The sequence below is a fragment of the Hippocampus zosterae genome, chromosome 5 (assembly GCF_025434085.1).
Source record: "Hippocampus zosterae strain Florida chromosome 5, ASM2543408v3, whole genome shotgun sequence".
Lineage (NCBI taxonomy): Eukaryota > Metazoa > Chordata > Actinopteri > Syngnathiformes > Syngnathidae > Hippocampus > Hippocampus zosterae.
In genome coordinates, this window is record NC_067455.1 from 16086044 (window position 1) to 16113164 (window position 27121).

At 42.1% G+C, this 27121-nt stretch overlaps 1 long non-coding RNA gene across 1 annotated transcript; it reads left to right on the forward strand.

Annotated features, from left to right (window-relative positions):
- The first annotated feature begins 182 nt into the window (after window positions 1-182).
- LOC127601311 (uncharacterized) lies at window positions 183-25568 on the forward strand. The gene is made up of 3 exons (XR_007962529.1): window positions 183-561; window positions 3236-3397; window positions 23142-25568. It is a non-coding gene; the product is annotated as an uncharacterized LOC127601311 (long non-coding RNA).
- The last annotated feature ends 1553 nt before the right edge of the window (window positions 25569-27121 follow it).

Sequence of the window (27121 nt, forward strand, 5' to 3'; positions counted from 1 at the left end):
CGACCCTTGGGTTCGGCAAAATCCGATGCTGTAAAATAATAATATTTTAATCAAGGTTTTACTCCTACCCATTTACTGCATTTATTGTTTATTGTTGAGGGGAGGTGGGCGGGGTAAACAAACTCCGCAAACAAGTATCTTATGTGACAGTGAAGCAATACATCGTCTTCTTAGTTTCGTGCTTCGTCGTTTCAAACTAGACTTACTCTCTTTGCCAATATTTTATTCTGTGTAGCAGTCATTAATGCCAGAGCGCTGTTATTATGGCGAAAGAGAAAAGCTGACAGGATGACAGTGTCGCTCTGTTTTAGCCTTTAGATCCGTCAGCATGTAACTTAAAGTGACAGGCAAAGCTGACTGCAAAAATCAAAGCCTTCTTTAGCTTCCACATTTTTCAAATTGCACTATTTGAGTGGCTTAGAGAAACTTCAAAGCGTCAGAGAAGAGGATTTTTTTTAATTTCAGATAAGGCCCCTGAGCTGAATGTGAACTGCTGGGAGTGTAGAAGCTCACATCCTAATCAATGTGACCAGCTGAATTCAAGACCGAGGAGCTCATCTTGTGAGTCCTGTTTTTTTTCCCCCTCTCCCTCATGTTTCCTTGCTCTTTGTAATTTGTATAACAATATGATTTTCGTTGAGGAAGTCAAGCACCTTGATTTCACAAGGTCTTGAGCAAAATTCGTTGATTAGTTTAAATGCAGTCGTATCATCAGGTCCATTGATTTCTGCATTATTCCGTTGTCATTCTCAAGCCAGGATAAGATCCTTTAAGACTACCTTCAGCTGCGAAGTATGCATTTGGTAGTTAACGTCAGTTCGTCCCAGTCACTTTATCTCACCTGCTCTCCGATGTTTGTGAATTACCGCATTTCCGAAACACTATTTTTGTTGGAGCTTATTACCTCCCATATTACAGTGAAATGACAAACCATGCATGTCAACGTGACGTGTCTAATGGTGGAGGAGTCTCATCATCATGGACGATTTATGTTTGTCTCTAAACCGAGTAGGAGACTTTTGAGTCATCTCTAGATTGAGTCAGGTAGGGTAAAACAGTTTTAGATAAAATAGCTTCCACTTCCCTCAAGATCGGTTAAGTTACACGTGCAAATAATTGTCAGTCATGAAAATTAAAGTTTGCATCACTGTGAAATTTTGCTAAAACAATGGTGGACTCCACAGTTTGTGCAAATTTCTTTGCCCATTTGAATCAGAGATTGAATACTGTGGCCATGGAGAAGGTGTCCGGTTTATATTCAAGATGTTCAGATTCCACTGCACTCGACAGTGTGTTTGGACTACATTCTAACACCTCATATTGTGTAAGAGCGAGCAAGGCATTACTTTTTAAATTTGTGTAAACTGATATAATTTTGTCACACACTAAAATGATCAATGTTTGTTTAATTTCACTTTTGCAGTCCTGCATTTGATTATGCCACCCTCATATTCCCTTTCTAGAAACCAGGTAAAGATTATGTACTACAATATTAGTTAATCCCTCATCTGAAAATGCGACAGGCCCGGTCTGATCGATGAGCCTTGAGTTTGATAACTGTACTTCTATTAACAGACAGCATCGGTGCTTTCACTAAAAGGTTAAAAAAAAATAGAACAGAAAATAAAATAGTTGTAGCAACAATAATAATGGTGGAAAGCAGATAAAGATTAACAAAAAAATATAATACAAATACTTGTGGAATTGAGAGATTTTGTGATAAAAGAAAACCTGGGAAGACATTTGAATGATGATATGCTGTCTCATTACTGCATTTGTTGTGCAAGATTTCTGACAGATAAACAATGCAAATAAAAATACACTTATCAAATTTGCTTCTTTATATATTTATTTATCAATCAACAGTTTGTCCTCAAACAGGAAAAACAGCACTGAAATCCAGAAGCAAAGAAGACAGGCGAACCAATTTATATGTACTGTGTATTCGCTGAAATTGAATGTTTGACATTTAAATTGAAGATGCCGTAAGAGCAAGATTATGAGAGATCAAAGATTTTTTTGGGGGTGGGCGGGGGGCAGTCTCCAAATGATATCTCTTCACAGACGCATTCCATTGGAGTCCAAATATATATTCAAATATATTTGAGTGAGGGCGGCCCAGTGGTTAGCACGTCGGCTTCACAGTGCAGAGGTACCGGGTTCGATTCCCTGTGTGGAGTTTGCATGTCCTCCCCAGGCCTGCGTGGGTTTTCTCCGGGTGCTCCGGTTTCCTCCCACATTCCAAAAACATGCGTGGCAGGCTAATTGAACACTCTAAATTGTCCCTAGGTGTGAGTGCGAATGGTTGTTCGTTTCTGTGTGCCCTGCGATTGGCTGGCAACCGATTCAGGGTGTCCCCCGCCTACTGCCCGAAGACGCTTGGGATAGGCTCCAGCACCCCCCGCGACCCTGGTGAGGATCAAGCGGCTCGGAAGATGAATGAATGAATGAATATTTGAGTGAATACAGCCTCTTAACAGTTTGTCCCTCAGTAAACAAATGAAATTGGCAAGAAGCCATATAGCGACATTCGGCTTAGTGCTGTTAACAATGGGTCTCTACTGTGCAAAATATTTGATAAAACTTGAAAGAGCTAATGTTGTACAATTAAACAGCCCTTAATAGAAAATATGATCAATTTTGTGTGGAATAAACAATTTAACTATAAAACTATGATTTTGGGGACTGAAACATCACCCATGTGAACGAATGCCACTGGTTTGTCGGCATTGTTCAACCACAGCTAACCACATATTCGTACATAGTGTTGTTATTAATGAGGTTACCACATTACCACTAAATGGTCTGATGAGATGACATTCATGCTTGTAGGTCGATTGTTGTTCGTGTATTCAGAGGTTTTGGAGCAGCCGCATCATTGAAGATGATGACGGATGCAATCACAGCTTGGTACATCCAGAAGAGAATTACAGGAGGCGATAAGAGGAGAACAGACTAGCAATGTTGGACTTGTATTTAAAATTTAATTGGATTTTAAATCAGTTTCAGCAAAAGTACAGCTCAGCGATAAACTGTGTACACAGCAATGTGGTTACTTGGCTGTCGGAGTTGGCAAAGTATAATTTATTCTTGATTGCCAGTCATGACAGTCTTTTGTCAGCTCAGTCATAGCCACATGGGTATTATCTAAAAAATGAATAGAAGCATACATGAGACGGTAAAACTTGGTTGTGCACGGCATCTTTTGACCTAATCGTGTTGTCTCTTTGCTCAGTTTTGCCCGGTTTCAGAAATGTGCTTGATGAGACTCTAACCAGAATCAATCATGAGTCTGGATTCCAAGGCTGAGGGCTGGCTGCTATCCCCTCCAGTTAGCTTCCGAGTCAGTAGCGAAATGCTCTTGAAAGTACTGTTGGTCAGCACTCCAAATCAGGAGGTAAGATATTTGAACCTTGCACACCTAGGCTATGCCGAGAATTTTTCTCCATTATGATAATGAACTTGTCACCATAATTGAATGTGAACAACTTCACCGCCATGCTAACCAAGCTGCTATTCCGACTGCGCCCCAATAGTGATAGACTTTGAATGAAAAGAGTTTATTAACAAAAATGTGCAAGATCGACAAAGTACAACAAATGATGCTGGTTACAATAACCAGGAAAACAAGACAAACCGAAATCACTTGCAAAGGCCAAGGATAAATACAAATGGAAATCGCTGGTTGTGAAAAGACAAGAATGACCCAAAACACCTATAATACAAACCGGGACCAAGATTACATTAAAGATATACAGTATAAACAAATAAAATTGCAGAAATAAATACTTACAAACGCAAATGCGAAACATGACGAGAGAAAATATGTCGATCAACAAAAGACGCCTAGAAGAATTCAACACTTGGGTAAAGAGTTGTGAGCAGGGTGAATAATCCACCAAAGGCATCACAGTCCTTATATATTTGGCTTATTATGATGGAGACACACAGGAACAGAATTACGACGGGTATCAACTGGGAGTTCATTATCTTGCTCAAGGACGCTTCAACATGGTCACAATGTACACTACATATACACACTTAATATTAAGACACCTGCAATACAATACACGACAGCATATTGTAAATGGATCACAATTTGTTTTACTTATCGGTAACTGATTTGAAAATGCCCAACATTGCTTAAATCGAGTGTTTTAAGCTACTTTATGATTTTGGACATATGCAAATGAGATCCAGCACATGTTTTCAAACGTACCTAAACATATTTTCATGCCGGGTGTTGACTTAATTTGCAACCATGTTCTACATTTCCTGCGGCTGCTTCACTTGTTTCATTATGCCTAAGTGTCCAAAACAACCCTGAAGCAATCATAATCCTGTAGTCTGTGAAAGTCTTCGCTTGACTCCAAAGAAAAATCAATTTCTGTGCTTTCCAAGCCTAAATTTCAGTGGTGGAAGCATGTAGCTGCAGGCATGGAGTGCACACGGCATCCATTACAGTGGAGAAATAGTGCACTTCTCTCTACGGACAGCAAGTATATTTACTTTGGTTCGGCAGCCGTTTACAACGGAGGACTTTCTTAAGATTGGTGTAATTGATGGTTTCACATATTTCTAGACTTTTTCACTGAAACGAAATCAATGGCTAAAGGTTTTATCATTGTAACGAATTTATAATTCTCTGAGATTACATACTTTTAAAAGTAATGGTTGTCCAATTTTTTTTCAGAAGCAATATTAATGTTCTGAAAAGCAACTACACAATATTTCTGGACGTACATCCTACTTTTGATTTTATAATCAAATATAAAGTATCCCATCATCCCATAAAGCCTCCTTTTCCATTCTCTTTAACCCATTATACTGCTTTGCTTCTTGTTTTTTTCTCACGTTAAGTGTGTTTGGTATTTAGCAGGGCAAAAATTCCCTTTCTTTGAAATTGTAAATTGGTTGCTTGTATGCGGGCCTTTCTTTGTTTCACCACTGGGGACTTTCTAGAATGGATAAACAGGACTGTTCACTAAGCACGAACAAAATTATTCGTAACTGTTTTGGCCAATGGTTATCTATCTTTGCCATGCACTCAAGGAAGGAAAAGGGGAAGGGAGGAGAAAGGAGTATGATTTGAGCAAAAACACAAAAGGAGCAGAGCTTGTAGCTGCTTTTAAACACATGCAATTCCCCCAAAAATATTAAATACTTCAGTTGACACAGATTCTTTGACGACACCATCCAATGTTGCAAGAGCATAATTCATTTCATGGATTTACCATGATGAACCAGGATGCAAGGGTCTCTTTGTTGGAGTTTTGTAAGTTATTTTGATGTTGCATGCACGTCACATAAAGCAATTATCATGGGTCCATTTGGTTAAAGGTCAGCTCAATAGGACAGTGCAACTATGGAATGACATCTCTGTATGAGTGCTTTTTGAACAGTCTATTTAGAGAACACAATTTAAAACACATTTAGCCTCGAGCAAAAATGTATCTGCTGTCTAAGTGCATTTTGCCGCGTCATCTCTCATTAGGAGAACACATTCAACAGAATAATTTATTATGGTGAAACGTCCGCTGTCTCGATCCACTTTCAACATGCATATGAAAGCTTCTCCATGAACCCAGCAAATGCGTGTGTGCATTCTAGAGAGAGAGAGAGAGAGAGAGAGAGAGAGAGAGAGTGAGAGCGAAATATAAATATATATATATTTGTTTGTTCATTTGGAAAGCTAAAGGTTGGTTTTCTTATGCAAGCTGATTGATTTTCACCTGTCCGTTGTTCTGATATTTGAATGCAAGTTACATGAAGAAACCAAGCAGAACAAGGCAAAGTGTGCAGTTGTTGTACTTTGCTGTATTTTCTAATGATCTTTGGGGGTATTTTTCATGTTGTTTGTTTAACTTTAAATTGTGTCATATGGTACCAAGTTGAAAGCAAAGTGAAGCGCCCAATGTCTTTGTTCAATGAGCCGAGGGACAGAGACACACTTTAAATAATTAATTAGCCAAAACATGAAGATTTACATCATAAAAAATCCCCATTAGGCTTTTAGCACACAATAAGGTTGATTATAGATGAATGCAATTTCCCACAATGAACAGGCCATTTTTGACACATCTTGATTACAGTCTATGGAAATCCAAATGCCCTCTACCCGCTCCCTGCTCAGCAGCCTTAATGGAGATATGAGGTGACATTGTAAAGATGTGCTATATGCAGTCAGTGCCCGCCATTTTCACACTCCTTCTCACACCCTATTTAGCAATCAAGGCAGTTGGAAAAATTCTCAATGTGCCATTTGTTTAATACGCTGTCCTTGAATACACCATAATGCCAGTTCTCATGTATTATACAAACCATCCTGATACATAATAGATAACAATTTCAATAACCACACAATGGTTATGCATTAACTTCATTGCCATTCAAAAACAAATTGTGAATGAATGCGCAGGAAATAATTGAAAATGAATTATGGTCAAATGAAACCATGGTTGACCTGTTTTTAATTCCAAAAAGTATTTTATTGGCGCAGGCGCAACACTGCTCACCACCAAAAACACGCCATGCTTATAGTGAAGAATGTGGGGGCAGCATCTGCTTTGGGGAGGTTTTTCTTCAACTGCACCTGGGGCCTTAGTCATGGTGGTGGGATTTATTAATATAGGCATTTTAAATGATGAATTGTGTGCCAACTCCCATTTAATGAGTGTGAATGTGATGGGGTAATTTTGAACAGCACCCTCAAAAAATGTTCGCGGTAGCCGACTGGTTACCAGTGCAGTGGTTGTTCGTTTGAATCCGGCCCCAGCTTCCCTGTGTGGAGTTTTCACGTGCTTCCTGTGCTTGGGTGGATTTTCTCTGGGTACTCCGGTTTCCTCACACATTCCAAAATCATGCATGGCAGGTTTATGGAACACTCTAATCTAAATTGTCCTTCGGTCTGGTTGTGAGCGTTCATCTCTATGTGTGCCTTGCGATTGGCTGGCAACCAGTTCAGGGTGTACCCCGCCTACTGCCCGAAGACAATTGGGATAGGCTCCAGCACGCCCGCGACCCTTGTGAAGACAAGGTGGTTCAGGTGATTTATTGTGGGGAAGGTTTTGATATTATTTTTTTCCCCTCATTTTTTGTCACAAAAACCTGACTCTTGAATAGCGCTCTGTATACTTTTGATATCCACTGTATATTAGTTTGTAATAATAACAACTCAAGCATAATACTTGCTTGTAAACTTATTTGCCCATGTGGGTGTTTTAGAACAGATGATATGATGTTGATCCGGGTGAAATGTGGGCCTGTGAAGCCCTTTGAGCCTTTATGTGATTAAGGGCTCTTCAATTAAATTTGACTTGAATAATCTGTGAACCTCAACAGTTCAAAAATAACTGCTTGCATGAAAATATCTCTTTAAGTGAAAGTGACCTTTCTTACAGAGAACAGAGTTGTAGAAATAATGGATCCAAATGATTTGTTTTGTTAAGCGCTTTGTTACAGCTGCCGCTGTTGTGGAAAGCGCTATATAAATCAGCATGTATTGTATTGTATTGTATCGGCTGAATTGTGCTGCCTGCAGTACACTCAACCACCACATTGTTTTTTTTTTTTCTCCATTAAATTTAAAAGGCCGAAACAGACACATTCCTCTTAGAAGGTTGCTACATTGAAAGAGTTTAGAGTTCGCTTTCAGAGCTTTGAGGCTAGTAATTTTTATTTAAGCACCCTACATCAACATAAGAAAACTAGTTACTGTGGAAACAGTAGCAAAAAATGAGTACCGGTACATAATAGGATGAAATAAAATAAAAAAATTCTTTCATCTTTTATATTACGTTACAAACACAACATCTGTGTAATTTTTGGAATATCAATATTCCCGCCTGTAGGTTCTTAAATTTTAATGTAGTTCATTACTGTATATTGGTACTTGGAGAGCCAATCATTTTTTGGGATGGTAGTTGATGTAAAAGGGTTGAGAAAGGTCGATATAAATCATGCGTCGTCAATATAATGCATACAAAAATTAATTCATTCCCCACCTAGTTTGGTAATAAATTCATTGGTGCAACAATAAAAAAGTAAGGAGCCACTTTGCAGCCAAATGAATCATCTCTTTTTCGGTAGTCGAGCCTCAAGAGACGGTATTCCTCTCACCACAGGCACTGGAGTGAATTTGAAGGCTTTGCACAGAGATGCAGTAAAAGGGTCCAATGTTAGTTCAGCATTGAGTCAAATTCCATGACTAATGAAATTGGGTTTTAATGAGTAGGAGGATAACACAGCTGAGGAATGATAGTTGAGATATGACTGACCAACAACAGGAAAGAAAAAAGTGCAGTCAGAATTATGGATGAGACACTCTCGGAGGAAAGAAACATATGCAATGCAGCACTGTCTGCATGAGAGTGCATTTTAATCAGCTGAGAAAGCTCCAGCGAGTTAGATAAAATGTTTTCTCAGAAGTAGGAAAGTGTAGGTGGGATTTATGGTACATTATGTTCCCTACCAGAAACAAATGCTCTTTAAATTTTCGCCCACAGAAATCATTTGTCACACACGGTTGAAGCACTCATTTCTTTGCCTGTGCAAGTTGTTAAGACTTTTTCCCCCAGATTTAAAACAGCATCCTGCAGCTAAGTTAGATCATTTAAAACCACAGACTCTAATAGGTGAGAGTGAGTCATCGCTGGTATTTCACACATTGACAAGACACCAAAAGCTTGTTTTGTGTAAAGTTGTTGCCAAGCAAATGGGAACCAAATAAAAGCAGAGAAAGATATTTAATGTAAAAATAAATAAACGATGCATGATGACAGCAAAGTTGACTCTTTTGTATAAATACCAACTACCCGGTACTTCAACTACTCATTGACAAAGCCCTGTATTTATGGGGAAAATGCGACAACTCCTGACATCAAAACATGTCAGAATGTCAACTGCCGGTGGCTGGCATTGAAATCAAAATATTTCTTTGTCCTCTTGTGCTTCACTTTTCCCTGAGGGCGGTAATAACAATTGCTGCTGACAAGAATACTGTAGCATTCTCTTGGGAACAAATTCAAAACGATAGGTAGACACGAAGCTGACTTCAAGAAAAATGCCAAATAGGGCTGGATTAATATTACAGAGGAGTGGTTGAATACCAAACACGTCGTCGTTAAAATGAGTCTGGATCGGACTTACTCCTGACAGGATGGCATATTCAAGTCTTATGCTTGACAGCTAAACGGAATCCCCCTGGATAGTATGCAGTGGGCCCAACCCAATCTCAACACTGCAGAGTAATAAAAACCTGCAGCATGCATTCCCATCTGACCTATCACAGAGGATAGGTGCCTAATAAAAGAGATATAAGTAGCCTGTCATCAAAATAGTGTCGAAACAACTGTAGACCACATTCTTATTTTATGTTACATGCAGCAAAATGAAATCTACTTTTGAATTGCGCTCTGGGCCAGACGGGGAAAAAATAGTCTTGGGGATGTGCTTTTATTGCACCCACAGTTCCATTATATCAGCCAAGGTTGTTATGCCTATCATTTAAACATGTAAATAAGACGATAACAGCAAATGGCAAACTCGAGAGAAAAAGTCAACTCAACAATTAAAACAAGTTGCAATCATTTGCACCAGTGTTCAATTGGAATAAAACACGCTTCAATTCAGTAAATCATCTGAAATGAATTAATACGGACAATCTCCAGTAAGAGCATGTATGTAACTGTTATCATGTATTTTATAACATATTGTACAGTTGGTCCTTGCTTTAGGTATATTTGGTGGTTATGATGCTGCCTTGATGTTGGTTGGGTGGGGCCAGCCAGACAGCCTCCTCAGCCAGAGTGCTCAGCACCTCGCACCTGATAATCATCAGCTCATCACCCACCTGTGGCCAATCTGCTCGTTCGGACTGGTATAAGTTGGCTCCCTAACCAGTCCTCAGTGCAAGTTTGTGCCGTTACAACCTGTAGTAACCTCTGTTGGCATCTCCTGACGTTTTCGTTTCCTGTGCAGAGTAGACATTTCCTTGTGGACTCCTCATGCTTCTCCCTGAACCTTTGAGTAAGTCCCAGTTTTTTTCCCTGTGTGAGGGTTTCGCATCCTGTATAAAACATTTCCTTGTGGATTCCTCGTGCTTCTCCCGGTGTTCAATTTGCAAAGACTAATAAACAACGCCAAGTGTTGGCTTGCACCATACCTGCTTGTTGTCATGCAATTGAGGTCACATACAAACCTTAACAGATGTATTAAGATGCGTATGAATATTCTCTTGCATCCAAGTAATTTCATTATACCGTATGAGGGATTAAATTGATCGCAACTGGACTGCTTTGTGTGGTTGTTTGCCTCTCATCTTAGTAGGTTTCATCAATTGATGCAATTGATTTGAATAAGGCTTGTTTCGGACTGCACCAGCCCAAGTCGGTGTTGCGAAACCAACTATTTATGCTGGAGGCACACCCCAACTATGAATGGTATCAATTTTGGGGGGGAATGCAGAACAACAGTCGTTAAGATGCGTTGCAGAGAGGCATCTGTCAAGTTTATCAATACCAACTCCAATTCCAGTGAAGTCTACATAGACCACCATCAAGGAGTCGTACGAGCTGGACCTCTTAAGTGTTGGGTTTGTCGAAAAAGGGCAAAATCAGGACAAAGGATGTGTAAGTTCTGCACGCACAGAGGCCATTTCCTCTGAAGTGGAAGTGTGAACCACACTGAACACACACAACACCTAATTAGATGGATGCACTCTTTTGTTTCCAATTCACGTTTACTGCAATGAATTAGAAACTGTATCCCCTCATACCTCGACATTTGATGTGAAAATCAATTCTGCATACAAAATGTGCTCTTTTAAACTAAATAAATGTGACCACATAATTTTGAGTGCCACACTAACGTTCCGAAGTCTTAACTTATGCAAAGGAAACTATCAGAGTGCAATGCCACACAGAGCCACTAAAAATCTCAAGCAGGAATTTCATTTCCTGTAGTAAAATGTAACATAAAGCAGTATGAAAATGACATTGCTATTACTGGGCCTGCACTACCTCTATCAGACCATCTCATAAATCTGAGAGCAATACAAGGTTAGACATTCAGTGGCTGTTTTTTTTGACAGAAAGTGCCTTGGAACACAGAATGAAGCAGTTTGCAAAAAGACTGCCGGCTATCGCTGCTCATTTTTGCTCTTAGGAGTCACAAAGTGTCTTTCAGACACAAAGCTATTAAAAACCCCGGGTGTCAGCAGTGACTGACTGCATAGTGGCTTGTACAGTGCGACAAAACAACAGATTGTGTGTAATTATGTTCCTCTTTGCTCTGCGAATAATTAGTATAGATTTTCTTTCCGTTGCCAAGCATTCTTTGCTGTGTTGGATTTAGTCACTGCAATTTCCCGTCAAGTATTGCTCTTGTCACAGAAATTAGTTATTTTTTTCCATGATATAGTGTGTGTTTGTATGATACGTAGCGGTGTGATCGATGATCATCACTGCTTTACCAAAAGGCCAGCGATCTTCTCAGTGGTTGGATGGCTTGTTTGTGAAATGGAATTGTCATTAGTAGATGTGCAGCCAGCATCGGTCTCTTATTTGTGTTGCCTCCTGGCCAATCACATGCCCATTAGTCTTAATTGTCCCTTTTATGGTTTAGACCTGCTCAGTTCAATCAGCCTCTGCTCTCATTTCGTCACATTGCTTTTATCTAAAGAACCAAAAAGACAAGGCTGGCTCCCTCCAGCCAATAACTTCTCCATTACTCACTGACAAAAGCTCACATGTACGTCAAACAACAAAAATAATACCCTACAATAGCCCTGACCAAAGCTAAAGAGTACGAGACATTTTGACGACTGACTCATTTGATTCATGAAATTGTACTTGAATAAAATGTAATTGCACATTCAATAGAGGAGGTGGCAGTTGCGCTCTCATTGTCAGAGTGTGTGCAGAGAGAATTAGCTCTAAGGTGCATATTTGTATTTATTTTTTGCACCGTCCATATGCACACACTGCACTGAGAAGACAGATATGAAGTACGGTGAACAATCCCTAGGAGACACCAAGGAAAAATATTTAACAGGGATGAAAAAGACGTGCAGCCCGGTAGTCTAGTGGTTAGCACGTCGACTTCACAGTGCAGAGGTACTGGGTTTAATTCCTGCTCCGGCCTCCCTGTGTGGAGTTTGCATGTTCTCCCCAGCCCTGCGTGGGTTTTCTCCAGGTGCTCCGGTTTCCTCCCACGTTCCAAAAACATGCATGGCAGGCTGACTGAACACTCTAAATTGTCCCTAGGTGTGAATGTGAGCGCGCATGGTTGTTCGTCTCTGTGTGCCTTGCGATTGGCTGGCAACCGGTTCAGGGTGTCCCCCGCCTACTACCCGAAGACGGCTGGGATAGGCTCCAGCACCCCCTGCGATCTAGTGATGATGAAGCGGTTCGGAAAATGGATCGATGGATTCCCCTCCGTGAGTCGTCACCTTATCGTGGTGGAGGGGTTTGTGTGTCCCAATGATCCTAGGAGCTAAGTTTTCTGGGGCTTAATGCCCCTGGCAGGGTCACCCATGGCAAACAGGTTCTAGGTGAGGGGCCAGACAAAGCACGGCTCAAAGACCCCTGATGAAGATTACAATAAATGGATCCAAGTTTCCCTTGCCCGGACGCGGGTCACCGGGGCCCCCCTCTGGAGCCAGGCCTGGAGGTGGGGCTCGTTGGCAAGCGCCTAGTGGCCGGGCCTACACCCATGGGGCCCGGCCGGGCATGGCCCGAAGAGGCAACGTGGGTCCCCCTTCCCATGGACTCACCACCCATGAGAGGGGCCAAAGGGGTCGGGTGCAATGTGAGCTGGGCAGCAGCCAAAGGCGGGGACCCTGGCGGTCCGATCCTCGGCTGCAGAAGCTAGCTCTTGGGACATGGAATGTCACCTCTGGCAGGGAAGGAGCCCGAGCTGGTGTGTGAGGCAGAGAATTTCCGACTGGATATAGTCGGACTTGCCTCCACACACAGCCTGGGTTCTGGTAACAGTTCTCTCGAGAGGGGTTGGACTCTCTTCCACTCTGGAGTTGCTCACGGTGAAAGGCGCAGAGCAGGTGTGGGCATAGTCATTGCCCCCCGGCTCAGTGCCTGTACGTTGGGGTTCACACCAGTAGACGAGAGGGTTGCCTCCCTCCACCTTCGGGTGGGTGGACGGGTCCTGACTGTTGTTTGTGCATATGCACCAAACAGCAGCTCAGCATACCCACCCTTTTTGGAGTCCTTGGAGGGTGTGCTGGAGAGTACTCCTGCTGGGGACTCCCTTGTTCTGCTGGGGGACTTCAATGCTCACGTGGGCAATGACAGTGAGACCTGGAGGGGCGTGATTGGGAGGAACGGCCCCCCCGATCTGAACCCGAGTGGTGTTTTGTTATTGGACTTCTGTGCTCGTCACGGATTGTCCATAACGAACACCTTGTTCAAACATAAGGGTGTCCATATGTGCACTTGGCACCAGGACACCCTTGGCCGCAGTTCGATGATCGACTTTGTAGTTGTATCATCGGATTTGCGGCCGCATGTTCTGGACACTCGGGTGAAGAGAGGGGCGGAGCTGTCAACTGATCACCACCTGGTGGTGAGTAGGCTCCGATGGTGGGGGAAGATGCCGGTTCGTCCTGGCAGACCCAAACGTATTGTGAGGGTTTGTTGGGAGCGTCTGGCGGAATCCCATGTCAGAAGGAGTTTCAACTCCCACCTCCGACAGAGCTTTTCCCATGTTCCGGGGCAGGCGGGGGACATTGAGCCCGAGTGGACCATGTTCCGTGCCTCTATTGTTGAGGCGGCCAATCTGAGTTGTGGCCGTAAGGTGGTTGGTGCCTGTCGTGGCGGCAACCCCCGTACTCGCTGGTGGACACCAGCAGTAAGGGATGCCGTCAAGCTGAAGAAGGAGTCCTATCGAGCCTTTATGGCCTGTGGGACCCCAGAGGCAGCTGACGGGTATCGACTGGCCAAGCGGAACGTAGCTTAGTTGGTCGCCGAGGCAAAAACCCGAGCGTGGGAAGAGTTCGGTGAGGCCATGGAGGCCGACTTCCGGACGGCTTCGAGGAAATTCTGGTCCACCATCCGACGTCTCAGGAGGGGGAAACAGTGCACCACTAACACTGTGCACAGTGGGGATGGGGTGCTGCTGACTTCGACTCGGGACGTTGTGAACCGGTGGGCAGAGTACTTCGAAGACCTCATCAACTCCACCAACACGCCTTCCTTGGAGGAAGCAGAGCCTGGGGACTCTGAGGTGGGCTCTCCTATCTCTGTGGTTGAAGTAACCGATGTGGTTAAAAAGCTCCTCGGTGGCAAGGCCCCAGGGGTGGATGAGATCCGCCCGGAGTTCCTCAATGCTCTGGATGTTGTGGGGCTGTCCTGATTGACACGCCTCTGCAACATCGCGTGGTCAACAGGGAGAGTGCCCCTGGATTGGCAGACCGGGGTGGTAGTCCCTCTTTTTAAAAAGGGGGACCGGAGGGTCTGTTCTAACTACAGAGGGATCACACTCCTCAGTCTCCCTGGTAAGCTCTATTCAGGGGTGCTGGAGAGGAGGGTCCGTCAGGAAGTCGAGCCTCAGATTGAGGAGGAGCAGTGTGGTTTTCGTCCCGGCCGTGGAACAGTGGACCAGCTCTACACCCTTAGCAGGGTCCTTGAGGGTATGTGGGAATTCGCCCAACCAGTCTACATGTGTTTTGTGGACTTGGAGAAGGCGTTTGACCGTGTCCCTCGGGGAGTTTTGTGGGGGGTGCTTCGTGGGTATGGGGTACCGAACCCCCTGATACGGGCTGTTCGGTCACTATACCACCGATGTCAGAGTTTGGTTCGCATTGCCGGCAGTAAGTCGGAATCGTTTCCAGTGGGGGTAGGACTCCGCCAAGGCTGCCCTTTGTCGCCGATTCTGTTCATAACCTTTATGGACAGGATTTCTAGGCGCAGCCGAAGCGTTGAGGGGGTCCGTTTTGGGGGCCTCAGTATTGCATCCCTGCTTTTTGCAGATGATGTGGTGTTGTTGGCTCCTTCAAATGGGGCTCTCCAACTCTCACTGGAGCGTTTCACAGCCGAGTGTGAAGCGGTTGGGATGAAGATCAGCACCTCCAAATCTGAAACCATGGTCCTCAGTCGAAAAAGGGTGGAGTGCCCCCTCCGGGTTGGGGAGGATATCTTGCCCCAATTGGAGGAGTTCAAGTATCTTGGGGTCTTGTTCACGAGTGGGGGCAGGAGGGAGCGGGAGATCAACAGGCAGATCGGTGCAGCGTCTGCTGTGATGCGGACGTTGTATCGGTCTGTCGTGGTGAAGAAGGAGCTGAGCCAAAGGGCGAAGCTCTCAATTTACCGGTCGATCTACGTCCCAACCCTCATCTATGGTCACGAGCTATGGGTCGTGACCGAAAGAACGAGATCCCGGATACAAGCGGCCGAAATGAGTTTTCTCCGCAGGGTGTCCGGGCTCTCCCTTAGAGATAAGGTGAGAAGCTCGGTCATCCGGGAGGGGCTCAGAGTCGAGCCGCTTCTCCTCCACATCGAGAGGAGCCAGATGAGGTGGCTTGGGCATCTGATTCGGATGCCTCCAGAGCGCCTCCCTGGTGAGGTGTTCCGGGCATGTCCCACCGGGAGGAGACCCCGAGGAAGACCCGGGACACGCTGGAGAGACTGTCACCCAGCTGGCCTGGGAACGTCTCGGGATCCCCCAGGGAGAGCTGGAAGAAGTAGCTCGGGAGAGGGAAGTCTGGGCTTCCCTGCTAAAGCTGTTGCCCCCGCAACCCGGCCCCGGATAAGCGGTAGATGATGGATGGATGGATGAAAAAGACTCAGACTGAAAAACGCTGTTCATCGTTATTATTTGTTGAAAATGGATCTATATTTCTTGTCTTTTTTCTTTAATGTTCAGGATACGGTGTTCTGCAAAGGTGTACATATCACAATTTTATTGACAAATATTTCTCGTGGCAGCAGAAAGTTGTGAGGGGTGTTTTCTTTTTTCTAGGGGCAGTGTAACAGAAAATAATTCAGAAGCACTTGTGTAGTGATATTGTGACATTGGGATATGCAGCACTGGGTCACTCCTCATTCAGTGACGATATGAATGGGAGTGTGAATGGTTATCTGTCCCCGTGTCAGAGTGATTGGCAACCAGTCCACGGTAGCGTCTGCCTTTCCCATTGTCATTCCTTGCGACCCGAAATGGGATAAACGGTAGAGAAAATGGGATGAAATTGTGACGAAGATGTGTGGGTAATACAGTTTTAGTCCAGTCTTGTAGGTGGTTTCCTACTGTGCAAATCGAGGTGGGAAAACGCAAACACTATTTTGATTGGGCATGCTCTGTCCGCCCAATAATGGGTCCAGTCTATGCAGAAGTGAGGGACTTGAGACAAATGCAAGTCATTAATTTTACGACTTGCTTGGAACAAACATAGGAAAAACTCGACATGAGTGACTTGACATTCATGTGGCTCGACTTGACTTTACTCGTATGCCATGATCTGGCAAGTCATCCTAGTTGCCTTTGAAATTACTTTTATTTAAAATAGTGTGCCTTTTGTCTTTGAAAAGTTATTTTTTTCATGTTGTGCGTGCAACCCATAAACGATGGCCACCAGTATGTTTTGCATGCCACATTGAGATTAATCTTCAAAATGTCTTTCTTTCACTTGTTTGGATCTACAACATGCTTTCTTTGTGACATAACATCCATATTGAAATGACAAACATTTCTTTAAATGCAAATGTTCTCCAGAGATCAATGTTAGAATAGAAACTCCATTATTGTTGCTTTTGCATTACCTTTTCCTCCGAAGACTCCTCATTATGGCTTTATTTGGATGAGAGGAGCAATCATTTGTGCCCGAGATCTGTTTTCTTGGCCTGTGGAAGAGTTTCTCTGGGGGGACTCAACCAGCTATTCACGATAAATGGGATGTGGCATGGCAATCTGTGGAAAGACGCTCAGGTCATATGTGCCCTCATACATAAATTACGTACTTAATGCACAGCTAATTTTCCAGACAGACAATTTCAACCCCTGGTAATATGTATACGTGCATCTGTAAGACTGACATCAATAATCACATTAGCACTGATAGTTTTATTGGCATTTGCAAGTGTCTCTCCAGAAATTTTGTCAATCCCTTTTGTGAAGTATACAAAATGTTGAATTTTGATTTCTTGCACTTGTTTTTTTTTTTCTTCAAAAATAGTAAAACACGGTCTCTAGGATTAGGTAACTGGTAACTGCTTTCAAAGATGCCATTGTAGAATATATATTTGCCTTCAAAAGTTCCTTTTAATAGACGGACTACTAAAGAGGATCAGCACTAGATCCTTCCATCGTGACTAAAGGAATAAACATGTACATCGGACATGTCACCAGTAGAATAGTACATAGTAATGGAGTGCAGACTTAATGGCAGACAGACCCAAGTGAAAGGAAGCAGTTTGAGAATGAAGAATGAGAACTGAGATTATATCCTATCAACAGTTGTCTTCATTGGTGTGTGTCATCAGCAAACCGTTGGCACTGACCCGGAATGATTTGGGAGTTAGGCAAAAAAAATAACGCTTTTGTTGACGCTTAGTCTGTCTGTTTTCAAAGCTTCCGTCATTCGTCATTCACCAGAAAAATGAGAATCAGTGAAATTAGAACCTTGTCTGTGCATAAATGCAGCCCCAGACCTGTTCATTTCCAGCCAGCCTAAATTTCACACTTAAACAACCATCCATTCACAATACATTCATACCTACGTATGTGCAATATAGAGTCTGAAATCATGTTCCCCAGAGAAGCAGACATGCTAAACCCTCTATCACAGTGCGACCACCACGGTCAAATCTTAGTGTGTTTCTTGCGACAGACTGTACACCGGTCCAGTCTTGTCCTAAAGTCAGCTAGAATAGGTTCAAGTTACCTGCAACCCTAATGAAGAAAATGGGTACAGTATACCAAGTCGATGGATAGGTGATAATTTGCCAATATAAAAGATGTAACATTCACTGTACATATTAGGAGCTAAAGTGAACATATTAAACCACTAGTGTGGCAATTGACCCAAAAAAAAAAAGAAAAGCTAAAATTTGTTACTTCCCAATAAATGGTCTGACATACATTCAACAACAACTTTATTAGGCCCTAATATTTCATTGGTGGTTTTACAGCTTGTTCTGCCAGCTTGAAAAAGCTATCACACTGCTTTAATCAGTCTTGTGAAAAAGCCATTTTGTTGTGTGACAATGTGAAGATGCTGTCTGAAACCACAGTTAAGAGTGCTGACCTTCAAAACTATGGATTTACTGAGATAAGGATTTACTAAGAAATGCTAATTGTATTTCAGACCGGCTTCTGGGAGACAAAAAAAACCCAAAGTATGGAACTTCATGATTTTAACAGTAAGCTGGAGGCTGTAAATTTCCCCGGTGTGGGACGAATAAAGGATATCTTATCTTATCTTATCTTATGAGTTGACGAATGTCCGCAATAAACATGAAAAAGACGTGTTTAGCCTCATTCCATTCAAGTGCTTTTATGTGCTTGAGTTATGTACCATATACGAGCGAAACCGTCACACTGTCTGTCTGTTGGCAGTCCAGTAGCCCTGGCTGAGGAGTGCATTTCAAGGCGAGGCTCAATGTTGGGTGGACCTAATCATTTGACTCCGCCCACACAGATTATCTGTTTATTTTCTGCCCTTATTAGGGCCATCTTTTTTCCTTTTATTTATTTATTTGAGGGGGGGGGGCGAGACAATGTCCTTAGTAGTTTTAATTGTGCTTACCTTTTAGTACTTTATTCAACATTGAAAATGACAAACTTTCGCCCCTCAATCGATCAGGGGAAAGCTAACAACTTTAATAACTAATAACTCTTTGACTGAAGTGGTTGAAACTGCCATTTGACAACCATTCTGGGAAAACAGAGGATTGTAGAGCCATGGAAGCTCGTTCAACGTGTTTAGGGGCCCTGAAATTGGGGATGTTGGTTTTGAGTATCTGGTTCAGGGCTACTCAACCTTTCCGGTCCGCGCGGAGTACCGGACGACCGTGACTGGTTGGGCAGTCTTGGTTCTATGAACAGTTCTTTTCCAGGGTCTAAAATTCATACAGGGTTTGTCTTAAAAAATAAAAAAAACTCACATATATATATATATATATATATATATATATGGCATCGCTTACACTAGGACCTCAGTCTGTTTACCATGTGCTTGTCTTTACAGACTTTTAACCCTTAAAATTCTCCTCACGCTTCCCAACCAAACATTATATCCCCTTTTGCTAAAGACACATTTTGCCACAGTATCCCATGCCTTGGGTGAACTCATTCGTTATTTGGAATTTAATTTGTTATTAAATGGCTTAAATGTTATCAGGAGAGGGTCAGGCTCACCTGGAAACTCGCTCTCTCAAACACTGCAGTTGCTCCTGTTGAGAGGTGTCGGCAAGGCGTGGGCATACATATTGGCCCTGGCTTGGAGTTCTTAGAAGAGGTGCTGGAGAGCACTTCCCCAGCGGACTCCATTATTCGGCTAAGGGACGTTAATTGCTCGCATGGATATAGCCCCGTAATTTTGTGGCCAGTGGAAAGTGGCAGTCGCTGCTTGAATGACACCCTGTGCGAGACCCTACTTTGAGCTGAATCATGCAGTCTAAAAGGGAACACATTTCCTCATGGGGTACTTTTGTGCTCGGAGTAAGGTCCCAAAATGGTAGTTAACAGTGTAGGAAGGTGGAGGGGATGTTTACTTAAAGATGTGCAATTTCTGTTTATTTTTGAAGTTTGAAAATTGTTCAATCCCTATTTTACCATTGATTGTTTGGACTTCTTTTGCTTTGTAATAAAGGGACCCATCCAGACAACTCAAATTTTAGTTCTTTGGCTTTTGTCAGTTTTGAAGCTTTTATGAACACTCCAAAAATGCCATTCTACAGCTACCATCTAAAGAACATCTATGGTTGATTGGCGGATGAGGCAAATGCACGTTCTCGGCCAAGTATTTTATTCTCCATGTGCTCCAGTGTGACATATTATGTAATTAGTGCATATAATCAATATCACATCGTGCAGTTTGCTACATATATATTTGTATTTGGTTTGCTTTACTGTCCGCCACCAGATCAGCGTTCCAAAAGTACATTACGGGTAAATAGCTGATTGAACACTGTAAATTGTCCCTAGGTGTGAGTGTGAGGGCTGATGGTTGTTCATCTCTGTCTGCCCTGCGATTGGCTGGCAACGGGTTCAGGGTGTCCCCCTCTTACTGCCCGAAGACGGCTAGTATAGGCTCCAGCTCCGCCCATGACCCTTGTGAGGATAAAGCGGATCAGACAATGGATGGATGGAGGGATTACCAGGAAATAAAAGTAAAATTAAAAAATAAATAAACCAGTAATGCTCATGGGTACTTCAACCATATGTCCATAGACGTAAAACTTGTTTCATTCCCTATTTTGTTTCAAGAATATCATATTAGCACTTTCAACGGCAGATATTAATCTGTCTTCTGTAGACACTTTAATTTACAGCCACTTGACAGCTTTTGAAGGTTGAAACTTCATATAGTGTATAGTCAAGTCAACAGTATTTATAGAGCACTTTCAAACAGCCATCGCTGCATACAAAGTGCTGTACATGGAGCAATTTAACATGCACAATAAACAGTAAGACAAATATAGGTATAGGTTCAGTGCATTCCCTCTGTCAGTATTTTGTGACATGTATTTTTTTAAAGTACAGTAGAATAGCTTGTCATGTATTTTTCATGTAATTACTTAAAGGCGCTTGATGTCAAATCAATGTCTACGAGTGTCAGCTAATAATACAGTAACATGCATGGTTGTTTACCCACTTAAAGGCAGACAAAGGCAGAGAGTCCCGCTGATTTACATCCAGCACCCTTTCCCTCTCCCTCTGTACAGATTTAATGGCCTTGAATTAAGGTAATAAAAACAAAAAAATCTAATTGAGGGGACGCTTTAGAGAGGTTGGCTCTGATGTTTCACTTTGCCAGTCCATGCTGAACAAATGACAGGTTTTCTCTGTGGTTTGTAAGTGGATGGTTTGAGGGTGGCGGGTCGGTGAGAGAGGATCTCTTTGACAGAATTGTAAAGTGGCAGAATGAACAGATGTCTCCCGATGATTAATGTTCCTCCCCGCCTTACCTCAGAGGTGCTGCACGCCCATGCATCTCGAACCATACACCAATTTCTTTAACTTGTAGCTTTCTGGAAAGGTTCCTCTTCTTCTATGATCAACAATGTTTTGAAGGTTAAATTGGTGACATGATCTTGCAGCCTTACAGTTTGGGTGTGTTGGTAATTGATTGTTGGTAACGATTGAACAACTTTAGCAGTTGAAAACAATTCAGACCGCTTGCTACAGACCGAAATCTTAAAATATCTGATGATGGCAGATTGTGGCAAAGTCATATTTGTATTATTTGCCCTCAGGGGCACCATTTTTCATTGATTTTCACAATATAATGTGTCTATAATTTAAAAAAACACACATATATTCACACCTCAATGTCTATTTGCAAACGTACAGTATATTTCCAACTCTCTCCTCGTTTTTAATGTATTTTACAGTATTCAAATGTATACTGACAGATGTAGAACAACAGCGACCCCTGTTGCAGCCGTTCGGGAAAGGGGAAACCCACACACTGTCTGGGGGGAAATAGCTCATTAAATTCTAGCGCTGCATGGTAATGACTACCAGGCATATGGTAAAGGGCTCACATTAAATATTTACACTCTTGGTTAATATTTTAAATCGTAATTTTGTATTTAATTGGAATTCATACTTGATATAAATACATAACTAAGTGGGACATATTGTTCTCAAATTGCCACTGCCTCTAACTCTTCAACACACACACACACACACACACACACACACACACACACACGCACATGCGTGCACGCTCACAAACTAGGGAAGTACTGTGAATTGCAAATTTTCCCATTGTGGGACGAATAAAGGTTATTTTCCTGCATCTTATTTTAAATATGACATACATGGTACAGTATGCATATGTGTTGATGATTACAGTTGAATCCCTCACAGCCATCCCTTGGTCATTCACTCGAGCCACTTTGAGGCTCGTGTGTGCTGGGTTTTTCACAGCTGCTCAGTTTTGTGTTCTCCCGCGAGGGATTACGTCGTAACCATAATGTGACTCTATCACAATCGACAGTTTTCACAGCAATAAATTCATCTCTGATTAGCCTAATTCTCAGATAATCAACATTATCGATGTTGATTCGTTTGAATTAGAAATTAATTTAAAAAAAACAACAATTCATTAATTCAATGAAGACAACTGTTGGAAGGATATAATTTATACATTATTGCTGCCGAGTTTTGGAATCCAACACTCAGAAGTTTGAATTCCAAGTGGATATTACGACTGATGCGTTACAGTATATCTGAAACAACAAGAATAATCGTGCACATCCTGATGGCAGAACATTTCAGAGAATTGTCGAGGATCAAACGTGGAACACTTTTGCAGAGAACATGGTATTTTATATGTTACCCATATGTATCTCAATTCTCACCCACTCTGCTCTTGTTGGCTTCAATCCCTCATCATCCGCTTAAATTATCATTATAGAGTGTGCATGAGTGGAATTTCCAAGACTGCATAAAATCTTACAACCCCCCTAACACACATGCACACACACACACACACACAAACAACCCACCCCTACCCAACGCCCGACACTCTCCTGGCTGATATCCAAATAAAACACGTGAGCGCTGTGATAATATGCAAAATGATTTCATTTATTTTACTTTTTTCTGAGCAACAATGTCCAAAATATGTTGCCTATAAATTTAAAATGTACAAGTATATACATGACCGTATTTTATCCCCCCACCCCAAAAAAAATGTTGGCATATATGTACATTACCAGTCATAAATGAGGTAAACACAAAACAAAACCCAACCCTTTCTGCAGTTCACGTTGTGATATTGATGTATGAAGTAGAGCAAGTTACTCCCTGATCCTACACTGAAAGAAATCCTAGTTTAAGTCATGCCCACAATGAAAGTAACACAACACCAGTCAAAGCTGGAATGCTGAACTGCAGTACTTGTGTATATATACACATACATATAATATCCACATATGTGTATTGTGTTTCCCTTTTAGGGTGGAATTAAAAAGGTTGCTATGGAGAAGAAGGATTTCCTCAGCTCTTCGGCCTATCACTGAAGCTGCTCTTCTGCCTGGAGATGGCGCTTTGCATTGATGCTGTGGCTTGTCCGTCAAGGACCAAAGCTTGTTCAACGTCTTCCTTTGTGCCACAGATTTCAGGCTGTCCATATCTGTCCCTATGACAGCCTTTCTGCCTTAGTAATTTGTCCAGGCGAGAAGTGTCGCTTGCCTTGACACACCACCGTCATTCCACAATACAAAGGTATACATGAGGGCGCTCGTCAGCATTGATCCCTTGAACATCTGCAGTATTTTTTTCAGATGTAATTGGTCAAGCTCATCCGAATTAGAATCAAGTCATCTTCAGTGACGTCCAATAATTGGGCCCTTGATGACTTTAATCAAGAAGGTGATTTGCCTTACAAGTACAATAAGTGTGTACTGGACTTTGCTCACCTAAAATAACTACAATAATAATAATAATTCCTTAACATTTGCAAACAAAGTTCTAGTACTACATTGAACAAGAAGATGCATTATTTAACCATGGTTACGCCTGCCAAGCGTGACTGCTGAGATCATTCCTGTCATTCCTCCCATGTTATCCAACCAAGATCTAAATGATAAGACTCTGATTTAAAGATCGTTTGTATTCTGACTGTTTTCGAGCCAATATATACAGCTAACTATACAGTGTTGCGTTATACTCGCCCACCATAAAGCTAATCAAAACTTGTTTCGGAACATACAATACTGTACTGGTACTTCTTTGAGACGATGTTCAGACAACTTAGATTCACTTTCCCCGGAAGCACTTCTTTCTCATTCCTTCTTGAGTCATTGGAGTCACTCCTGTCAGGTTTGTCTCGATTTCTTGAATTTTAATCCCTACCTACACTGGAATCACTCTTTTGACCCACTTACTAATCTTCTCGGTGTGATGGCGCTCACTACTTTGAACTGTCCAATTTCTTTCATCCTGTGCTGGCACACTCTGCTCTTCATTACTTTCGGTAATCATCAGAAAGTTTACATTTCCAGTTTCTGTTCTAACCCCTTGCCATTTGTGTCTCCAATCTTTTTTTTTTTTGTTTTTTGTTTTTCTTCCAAAAAATGTGTCAGACAACTACATTGATTACATTGTTTTACTCTCATCATAAATTCCTAAGCGTCTTGATCTCTGTCCTGCAATTGTCGTCCGGCTTCTGAATTTCTTTGCCCTCATCTGAAAAATTCTGCTTTTTTCCCCCCCACTTATTCTCCTCTTCCCCTTGGCATACGTACATGGTGTAATCACTTTCACAACAAACCAAATCTCCCCACACTGGTCTATTTACAATGCATCTGTGATTCCCCGTCTGTGTGTTCTTCAGTCCGGGTTTTCCTATTTTTGGTAACTCTCATTTCTGACTACCACATGAAATACTATACATCTCCTGTTCAAGATTATTAGTTGTTGCAAGATTTTAACAATGAATATTTGATATAAAAATGTTGCTAAGGGCTTGTTATTATACGTTTCCCACCATGCCTGCTCTTTTTGATTTCTCGTCCTTCCTTGAAAGAGCAGTGCCACCCAATGTCAAGCGTTAGCATGATTCAAGCCAAGAAGTAGGATGCGGACCGGATCTAATCTTTGCACTTGAAGTGTGTACTCTGCCCATATTCAGTCATGCTGTATAGCTTTCCCATGCCCGCAGCGTAACTTGGCGTCTTTGAAGCAATCATCACTTAAAATTGGAACACTCCCTACTACCTTGTAGAGACGCACAGATATAGGAATGCACCAGTTGATACAAGCTAAGAATCACATTAGGAGAAACGCAAGTCCTGATGCCTCACCATGAGTTTTGGTCCCGCCCTTATGATGATATAAATACGTTCTGAATCCCTTGCTTCTTTGCACTCTTGACCACTACAGCGATTGTCTGTAAACTGCGGATGCCCGAAATATCCTGCAAATAAACTCTTCAAAGGCACTGTTCATAGATTCCAGCTTGTATTTGGATAACCAACATTCTCCTCGTCTGAATTTCATGAAAGCACAGGGGAAAGGTCACTTTGCCCCAACACACTCTAGCTTGGTTTCTCTTGAGGAGAAAGAAAATACGAGCTTCAGCACTATAAAATCTGAGGGCGCCAGAATCATGGATGTCATAATCCCAGCATGCACGACTCCAAGCTGAAGTTGAAAGTTAACCAGCAAGTGCAGTTTGCCAACAGCTGTTTGTTCATCTGTTGGCTAATAACACACAGACAGAAGTATTAGGCCCCTCATAGCCATACCATTGCAGACCATTGCATTTTGTTGGAATCAGTTTGGCATTACAGTATTAGTGTAAAATAGTGATATGAATTCAGGGGAAGCGCAGGCTTTTCGCTACAGGTTCATGAGCACGATTATTGCGATGCATTTACTCATTTTTTTCCCCAAAAGCTATGCATTGAAGCTGTCTAATTCATGTTGTTTTGTTCAATAGGGAAACATATTTTTGGCCTGTATGTTCCTGTGCTGCATGTGTTAAGGGTGAGTTCAAATGGCATTGTGTTTGAAGGTTACACTCGTTATTATTCATTAATTTGGATCCTTAATACTACATTTATGATTTAAAATGATGCTATATTTGATGTTCATCACTCTGTTTGGAATACACACTTCTCTCAGGGTGGCCAGTGTTCATAACTGTCTTGAATTCGAGCAAGAATTGCGCTAGTCACCGACTGTGCAAAAAATGTTTCATATCTCACATAAATATATGCCATGCAATAATATTAAAGTGTAAACTATGACTCCTGTTTAATATATTCCCCAAATAGAGGATATGATCAGTTTTTTAACATTTCATGAAGACCCTGCATAACCTTAACCATACAAACATTTCTGAAATTTCCTTTGAAACAAGAAAAAACGTATTCATTCATCCATAGATGAGGCGTAGAGCAGACACACTTGCACTCTCTTCACAGGGGGCAATAATCTGGATGAGCAAAAAATAATCTTGAATAACTGCAAAGCAGCAGTATCAGCACAAAGGAACATTTTTTTGGCAAGAACCGCACAGACAATTTTGCTTGGGTATAGGGCCAGTTTCACGCAGCTCGGGGTGGGGCTGTACTCTTCGATCAGAGTTGCATCATTTTGAATGCTGCACCCGCTCTGTGTTTTACCTGTATTACCTAACAGTTGTCATTGACAGAATATGTGTGGGCATGCACTCTACAAGAACATTTACATACAGGCATAGCATACAGAGCTAAAGTAAGTGTACAACTGAGAATCTTGCCAAGTGTATTTTTAGAGATACTAGAGAAACTGCTGAAAAGAGGAGAAATAAAATTTCAGGCAGCAAAAAATGTTGCTGTCCTGTGGAAAACACGTCTATGCATTTTTGTCATTTAAAAATGTTAATGTTCATCCCATTCATGTAAAAATAAATGTTAAAAAAGGCAAAAACATACTTGTTTTTCACAGGACAGCGACAATATGCTTGAGGCAACAATTTGAATTACTCACGTCGTGCACTTGTAATTCACCCGCAGGTGACATGGCTGGGAGCCTCGCCAGATGGCCTTGTTAATGACCCCAGTGTAACACCCAGTTAAGAAATCTGCTGAAGAGCTACAATTATTGACAAATGGCAACTTTAGACTCAAGAGAAATCCTACCTATCAATGGCAACTGCACTACAAGTCCAGTTTTTCCTTACTGGTCTTGAGTGGTGCAAATTATTTGATTGAACAGATGCGGGATGAGGCAAATGAGGATTTGGCTTCAGCTGTGTTGATGGGACCTGAGAAAGACCATCTCCCTAGAGGCATTTGGAGGATTTGGCATCAAGTGAATCGACTGATGCCGATTAAAGTGACATTGTAGTTTGTAGTATGTATAATGTGTTTACTATTGTCCATTCAGCAGCCTGGATAAATGTGGTAGAAGGGAGAATAGAGATTTTCCTCTCTCTGTCTGAGACATA